The 8,825-nt window shown below is 53.9% G+C and overlaps 1 long non-coding RNA gene across 3 annotated transcripts in view; it reads right to left on the bottom strand.

The window, feature by feature from the left end:
- The window catches only part of LOC145720834 (uncharacterized), a 187,834-nt gene that overhangs the window by 93,557 nt on the left and 85,452 nt on the right, over positions 1–8,825 (bottom strand). The gene's annotated exons all lie outside the window — the stretch shown is intronic.

The raw sequence follows: 8,825 nt of genomic DNA, 5'->3' as shown, positions 1-8,825 counted from the left end.
GTCTTTTGTGGTTCCATACAAATTGTAGGATTGTTTGCTCTAGTTCTGTGAAAAATGCTGTTGGTATTTTGATAGGGATTGCATTAAACGTGTAGATTGCTCTGGGTAGTATAGACATTTTAACAATATTTGTTCTTCCAATCCATGAGCATGGAATACCTTTCCATTTCTTTGTGTTGTCTTTCCTTTCTTTCATCAGCGTTTTATAATTTTCAGAGTACAGGTCTTTCACCTCTTTGGTTAGGTTTATTCCTAGGTATTTTATTATTTTTGGTGCAATTGTAAATGGGATTGCTTTCTTAACTTCTCTTTCTGCTGCTTCATTATTAATGTAGAGAAATGCAACGGATTTCTGTATATCGATTTTGTATCCTGTGACCTCACTGAGTTCACTTATCAGTTCTAGTAGTTTTTTGGTGGAGTCTCTAGGGTTTTCTATATATAATATCATGTCATCTGCAAATAGTTTTGCTTCTCCCTTACCAATTTGGATGCCTGTTATTTCTTTATATTGTCTGATTGCTGAGGCTGGGATTTCTAGTACTGTGTTGAATAAAAGTGCTGAGAGTGGACATCCCTGTATTGCTCCTGACGTTATGGGGAGAGCTCTCAGTTTTTCTCCACTAAGTATGATGTTGGCTGTGGGTTTTTAATATAAGGCATCACAGGCAATGTTGAATTCCATCCTATGAACCTCGAGGACCAAAAAGTGGGTGGGGGACGAGGGCAGTCAGTAAGGAAGAGAGAGAGCTGGACCAGCCGTGAGCTGCCTCTGAGAGGGTGCGGTAGGTCAGACCTCTCTCCTGCCTCTGATACCGCGTTTTGCACCAGCATCATCTCCACCAGTAAGTGAAACTGAGTCCAGATGTCCTGAGTGCCAGTCACAGCACTGGGCGCTCAGGACAGACCATGCTTTTGTGGGCTGAACTGTGTCCCCCCCAAATTCATATGTCCAAGTCCTAACCCTCAGTGCCCCAGACTGTGACCTTTGTGAGGACAGGGTCATTGTGGATGGAATTAGTGCAGGTGAGGCCTCAGGTGGCCCTCACCAGCAAGACTGCTGTCCTCATAAAAGGGGACGTGCGGACACAGGTTGGTGAGCAGACGGCAGGTGATGTGGAGACAGAAGGACAAGACGGCTGTCTAGGTGCCAGGGAAGGAGGCTGGAACACACCGTCCCTCACAGCCTCAGAAGGAGCCAACCGTGCCCACACCTGCGTCTCAGACTCACGGCCTCCGGGCTACGCGGCTTGGACAGCCCCAGGCTGCTTCTGTGGGGGGGAGGCGGACTGACACCACCCGTTAGGCAGCCCCTCCTCCCCACATTCACAGACACGAGGAAGGACAGTCAGCCAAGGTCAACGGTCAAGGAGAGGCTCTCAGGGCACCCGAAGGCCCGGGGGGAGGAAGATGGGGGAAGAGAGCCAGCTGCAGCGTCAGGGGTTTGGGGGCCCAGGGGCACACTGGGGAAGGGGCCAGCTGGTGCGGGGGCGTGAGAGGGACCTGGACTGTCCTCCAAGCGTGATGCCCTTGATGTTTCCTGAAGAAGGAGCTGGTGCCAGCATGGTGGGAGTGAGGACAGCCAGCTCTCAGATAGATGCCTTTTTCAAATGCTAAGTGACTTCCAGAAGGACAAACCTCATTTCCCTGCTGGCAGACGGAATGTGGGGGAATACATTTTCTGGGGCAAAGATCCAGGAGACATGAGCTGCTCCGGGTCCCCCATCCTACGCCATTCTTCCTGCCGCGTTTCTGACCTGGGACTGGCTCGTTCCCATTCCTGACCTCTCGCGGGCCCTTCTCCAGCGCCTGGGCCCTCCTCCTGCTCTGGCTGCCCAATGCCATGCTCCAGGGTGGGGCCCTGGGAGTGGCACAACCCCAGATCCACTGTGCCCTAGACTTCACCACCTCCTCAGTTGGCTGCTCTCTGCCAGGTGGACAGCAACCTCACTCTCAGGTCCGAGAGGCCGGCGGGAGGAGATGAGGGGCCACTGCCTGAGAGGTGAGCGCGTCAGCCGGCACTGGGTGGCGGCCTCCAACTGTGCCTCTGGGAGGCGTGCGGACCGTTCTGGCCGGAGATGCTCAGGAACAGCTGGGAAACTGGCACCTGCTTTGTGGGCTTGCCACCGGGAGGCCGGACCAGACTGCGGAGCGGGGATGTGGACCCCTCAGCAACCAGGGTGCCTGGTCTCCCCCGCCCTCCGCACGCCCCGCTCCCCAGGGGGTGGAGGGTGGCTGGCAGGGAGTAGGAGCCCACGGGGCTCTCCCCTTGTCATTACCACAGACTGTACTGAGGTTCGAATACCTGATGAACTTTAGATCTTGGCATTCTTGACGTACACCTTTCACCAGTAAGTCCCTGAATCGATGGGCTACGCTGAGGAGGGATCATTTTTGGGGGTTCTTCAGCGGCGCTGGGGCAGGTCAGCAGCTGTGGAAGGAAGGGGGAGGCTGCGGGGCCACCCCAGAGACGCGGCCAGCCGGGAGCTTGACGTGTCCACGGGTTCCACGTCTGGTGGTTTCTGGGGCTGCGTGCCTCACTTCAACAGTTCCTGCAGTTGGCTAAACAGATCACCGTCCTGCTTTATGTTTGTGGAGGGGTGTCTGAACTGATTATGGCAACATCATACTGGCAGAGAGGACATGAGATTTCTTGACCATCAGTGCATTTCCGTCGGCCTTTTCATGCTCTTCCCAAAATGGTGTCCCGCGTGGCCTCTACTTTCTGGGTCACAGCCTGAACTCAGACCACATCCGTAATGACCCGAGTGGACTCACTGAGGTCGCAGGGCCACCTGCTGACTTCTCGCACAAACAAGACCGGCTCTCTTCGCAGACTCGGGAACCTCATGCGGCTGGAGTGTGGGGAGGAGGGACAAGGTGACGGCGTCCTCTGGTCTCTGGGGGCTGGTTCAGAGCCACACAGCCTCGTGTGCCCACCCCACATGCTTGGTTTTAAAAAGCATGTGTCCATCTCAACCCACTCAGTTCTTTCCTTCGGGGCGGCCACTGTTCTCACTGTTTTCGTCCTCCTGTGCCCGCCGTGCCAGAGCTGCCCACTCAGCCTTTGCTCACTGATTCGTCCCTTTGTATTAAAGGACGAGGCAGAAGGATGGGACTGGGACATCCCAGACGTACTCTGCCCACCTGTACCCATGTGACCTTCGGGCACACGACATCGAAAGCCACAGGGCAGTCAGTCTTTTGGGTGATTCTGCCACTCAGACTCACAGCTGACCCCAGATTTCACCTCCAAAGAACCCATCTCCCTCCTCCCTGTCACCCTGCTCCCGGCTGGAGCTGTGTCTGCTCCCATCTCTCAGAACTCTCCAGCTGCCATGTTAAAAACACCGCAGAGACTGCTTACAACCACATGGATGCCCCTGGGGCTCCTCACGGCTACCCACCACTGTCTGCACACGCCGGCGAAGGCGGCTGTCTGTAATGTCCCTTCAACGCAGGGGTCACTTCCCATGTGTGACCTCTGGGTGCCGCTTCCCCGCCTCGCCATGTATTCATCATCCAGGGGTTTTTATAGGTGACGAAGGTAAGAAGTGCTTCGGGAGCTGGACGGGATGCTCAGCCGTGGAAGTGACCGCTCTGTGAGCCCTCAGGTGCCGGGTGCTTGCCTCAGGAATGGGTCATCGAGGACCCATGAGCTCAGACGCAGCAAGTGTTCAACCCAGAGTTCATCCACGGAAGGCGACCAGCTTTGCTCTCAGCACCTGCCCGAGCCCAGGTTTGCTGATGATTTCACACGTGTTGTAGCTTCGGTGCATCTGGGGTCCTGGAGAGAGACACACGTGTCACGCTGTGTGTCAGTGTAAAGGAAGGGACGCTGGCAATCCTGTTCCTCAGTCTGAGCTTCCCTTGCTTTGAGATTCCCAACAGGAACACCTAGAACAGGGGCATAAGATGCCAGCGTCCTCGATCACCTGAATGCACAACAGCCAGAAGACCCGAGACAAGTTCCTGGAAACTTGCTTTGATGCGGCTCAGTGTCCACCTGTGTGCCAACCTCCTCACGGGACCAACGGTTCTGTCCCAGCTGACCTCCCAGCCCGGGGACTCCTTCTGGGACCAAGAGGTGGTTGTGAGAACCAGCGCAAGGAAGCCCGGGGTGCGGGCCGGCACGCGGCGGTGCCTCTCCGGGGGGCTGGCCGGTCCGCACAGAGCCGGGGAGGACACCAGGTCGGGAGAGCAAGTTTCCGATAAACCTACGGCTCAGGGAGAGGGATTGAACTGCCACCACGGGGAACTTAGCACTGCCATCCACAGTGGGGAAAAAGTAATCGGATTCTTTCAAACTCTTTTCCTAGTTCAATCCCTGGAGCGTCTCCCTCTTTCAAGAGAAAAAGAGAATGCCTCCCGTATGACCCCCAGCGTGCCTCCCTTTCGGCTGGGGCGGGACTGGCCGGGCCCGCACACAGGAGCGTCCCTACAGCCTTGGGCAGCACGCACTGGGTGCTCAGCGTCTCACCCACATCGTCTCGTCTGGGCCACTCAGCCACCCCGGGACACAGGGCTTCATCCCCATCTTACAGATGCCACAAAGGAGGCGCAGAGACCTTCAACAACCTGCCCAAGGTCCCGGGGCCAGGAACCGGCAGAGCTGGAGATGCGGCTTCGTGGCAGGAGAGAGACAGCGAGTGGGTCCTGCGGCACAAAGAGTTCCGCTCCGCTAGAAACACACACGTGGGGCTCTGCCCTCTTTGATCACATTACAGATCCTACAGATGCAGCGTTCACATACATATTCTGTAGATAGGTGGTTTAATCAACGGATGGGGTGGCTGAACCCCCAAATGACCCAGTTTTATTTCCGACTGAATCACTTTCTGTGCCATGTAAATAAGAACATAATTAGAGATGATCGCTGTGTGAGCGGAAGTGGGAATGTGAGAACCTACGACTGGTGGACTCTGTACAGCCCACTTAGACGTAACTGCCTTATCCTTTCTGATCCAAGATGAAGGAGGCCATTACCCTTCTTACTGAAGTCTGTAAGTTTAAATCAAATGACTAAAATTCAACAAGCTAAGAATAAATCAAAGCCACCCTGGTACTCAGTATTTTTCCTACCAGCTATTTTCAGGACAGGATCCCCCCAGAAGCGAGCTTAGGTCCTGGATGGTGATTATAAAATTCCACCACATTGGCTCACACTTAATTACTCTGGCCAGAAGGACTCTGGGTTCTACCAGATCTGAAAAGACAGGCAGCCAGGCTCTGGCCTCCTGTGCTGAGAATGTCTTGCCTCCAGCCTTCCCGCCTTGCGACATGATTCTGGGAAACACACGGCTATCATGAATGCCAAGAAAGATCATCCTGAAGGATTAATGCTTTCTCTCGTTATTTTTAGCTTCCTCGGATGATGTCCTCAAGTAGCCTACAAAGGACATCCCAGCGAGCCATGACCCTGAGGTGGGGATGTTTTCTCCAGCTGGTGCTGCTCACCAAAGACCAGACCGGCGAAGATGGTGAGGCAGTGAGTACCTTTAATAGAAGCATATGAGGCTCAGATGAATGAACTTGTAATATTCCCCGGGACTTTTGGATTAAATGCAGACTTTAATAATTACTCTAATTACTTCTGTTGTGATTCTACCTTTGAATCCACATCAAACAAACATATAGCAATGATTACACCTCCATTTATCCCACTAGTTCTAGGAACACTGACTATCATTATTTCCTCCTTAGACAGTTTTGCCTGTAAAACAAGGCCAGAGATAAAAATTATTTTTATTTGGTGGTAAACATGTACTCAGCACCTAACGATACAATTTCCTTTTACACAGAATTTCAGTACACAGACTATTCTGAAAGCCAGTGTGACACCGTCCACCTTGGAGTTAATAATGCAGCCCGTGGATCCGCAGGTAGTGGGGTGGGGGTTTCCCCCAATGCCGTGCTCCCTTTGTCCCCATCCACCAGGCTATTAAAGCTGATACACCCTTTGTGGTCTGGCATACTTGCAGAGCTCTCTTCTGGAAAATGGCTTATTACCGTTATAATCTTTCACCAAGGCCAACAATGAGAGATGCATGTGTGTATGAGTATGAATCAAAAGGTATCCAGTGACAGTTCAGCCCTGCTCCCTGAGCCGTAACCTTACTGGAAACCTGCTTCCCAGTACTTCAGAATGGGACCTTATTTGTAAGTTTTTGTTAAGACTTTATTATTTGAGCACACGAGCACAGCAGGGATGAGGGGCAGAGGCAGAGGGAGAAGCAGACTGACCTGCCAAGCAGGGAGCCTGACGCGGGGCTCGATCCCAGGACCCTGGGATCACCACCTGAGCTGAAGGCAGACGCTTCACCGACTGAGCCGCCCAGGTGTCCCCAGAATGGGACCTTATTTGGATAGAGGGCCTTTGCAGATGTGATTAGTTAAGATGAGGTCACGCTGGGGTAGAGTGAGCCCCTAACCCAATATGACTGGTGTCCTTTATTTATTTATTTTTTTACAGATTTTATTTATTTACTTGACAGAGAGAGAGACACAGCAAGAGAGGGAACACAAGCAGGGGGACTGGGAGAGGGAGAAGCAGGCTTCCCGCGGAGCAGGGAGCCCGATGCGGGGCTCGATCCCAGGACCCTGGGACCATGACCTGAGCCGAAGGCAGACGCTTAACGACTGAGCCACCCAGGCGCCCCTGACTGGTGTCCTTTAAAGAACAGACCCAGAGACAGACGCAGCAGCAGGACGACCACGGGACGACAGAGGCGGAGCGCGGAATGATACTCCCGTGAGCCGAGGAGCCAGCCACCAGAGGCCGGCCGCGGGGGCCTGGAGCACATCCTCCCCCACAGCCTCAGAAGGAGGCCAACACCTCATCTCGGCCTCCCAGCCTCCACACTGTGAGACCATCGGAGTCTGGCCAGTGGTGCTCTGTCACCGTCGCCCCAGGAAACCAGCACATGCTCTCACCACCTCATTTTTCTCTTTTTTCAGATCGTTAGTGTTTGGTCGCAACGAAACAGAAGACCGACGCTGTCCATTCAACAGATGAGCGTGGCTGGATTAGGCTCAAGGCAAAACGGTTCCGTAAGGTGATGTTCTGGTGTGGATATGAATATAAATAACTGGTTTGAGGACACGTTTCTTTGCCATTAGGCATCCTGAGTGAGCGTGGGGATCGCCAGGTGCTACCAGCCAAGCACGGGAGAGCAGGCTGAGCAGACGCCGCGCTGGGTGGTGGGGTCAGAGGCTGTGCACATGCATGTGCTACATGCCATACGTGTCGTATGTATCATGCGTGTCGTATAAATCCGCACGGGGCCTGGGTATCGCTCAGCGCTACTAGTAAACCCTAACATTACTCCTGGAATGAAGCTGTGGTTACGTCCTGTGTTACCAGTGACTGAAATACACAGAGAACACAGAGAAATTTAAAATAATGATGTGGTCCAGGCTCCAGAGGTGGAAGCTCTCTAAGTGGTGGAAAAATCCAATTACAAGACTTTGCTCTCGAATCGTCTCTGGCCAGGGGGTCTGCAAGGCCACAGAGCATCAGAACCCGGCGCAGGATGGCCTGTGCGAGGCTCAGGTTCAGCCCTGGGGTCTGCAGGGAAGGAGCGGAGCGCGAGGCGCTGACCCAGGGGCCGGCTGGGCGGCTCTGAGGCGTGGGCACCTGCTTACCTGGGGCAGCCTCACTTCTGAGACCAGATAACAAAAACAGATGGGGAACACGGATCCATGTGATGGTTAAATGAGAGTGTTCTAGATAAACAGCTGAGCCTTCCGTAGAGAGTGGCTGCGGGTCCCCAGCTCCGTCATTCTACTCTGGGCCCTTCTTCACCTGTGTTTCTGTTGGACCTTCAGTCACGTGAGCCTGCGTATGCTCCTCAGTGGCGATCTCCAGGAACCCCCACGGAGCACTGAAGACCCCGCGGGGCTAGGGCTACAGTCGGGGGCCCAGCATAGCCTACCCCCCACTCCTCCAGCATGGAGCCCCTCTAGGCCGACACACAGCCCTAGAACAGGGAATCCTAAATAGTTCCCTAGGTCTGGACCTGGAGCCTGGAACATAAGGCAGACACATATTTCCATGTAGGGCCAGGGCCGCTCAGTGGCCTCAGGGTCCCCTTTCCTGCACCAACGACTTCTACCTATAGTGTATCTTCTAGGTTTCTTTAAACTGAAGCCATTAAAACCACTACATTCAGCATTCCGAATGCAGGATCCTAGCTTTCCATGATTTTCCCTGGTAGCTGGCTCTGGTCTCACCCATGGGTGATTCTGTATTTTTAAAAATGGCTTGCTCTTATGTAGTCTTTCCAAAATATTCTATTTCGTCTTCATAGAAAAACCAAGTCTTTATTATTATTTTTTTTTGCACTCGTATTTCAGCAACTCGCACAATATTTAGTTACATCACAAAATCACAGCGGCGATTGCAAATAGCATGAACGTGGCCCTGGAGCGCTGCACGCATGTCCGTGTGCCTCACGGAGCAAGGGGAGGGCGGGGTACGCTGGTTAAGGGGAGGTGGGTTCACGGGGCGCCTTGGGCTGCCGACGCCTTTGCGGCCAACCCCATCTCTCTCCTCCTGAGCCTACACTCTGCCCTTCGACCGTGCCTCCCCTTCAGCTCCCCCGACTCCGGATGGCAGTGGGGGCGGGGGAGGTTGGCCAGAGGGTGCAGACTTTCAGTGTGAGATGGCTAAGTCAGCATCTAATGCAAAACACGGCGACTCTCGTGGATCACACTGTGATGTGTCACTGAGGTTGTCCAGAGTAGGACTTGCATATTCTCACACAAAGGAGGTGACAATGGGAAGTCCTGGAGGTGGCAGGTCACTAGCGGGGGGGGGGGGGGGG

Source organism: Leptonychotes weddellii, chromosome 3, assembly GCF_054177405.1.
Source record: "Leptonychotes weddellii isolate Sample4059 chromosome 3, ASM5417740v2, whole genome shotgun sequence".
NCBI lineage: Eukaryota > Metazoa > Chordata > Mammalia > Carnivora > Phocidae > Leptonychotes > Leptonychotes weddellii.
This window is presented reverse-complemented; position numbering and strand designations above follow the sequence as displayed.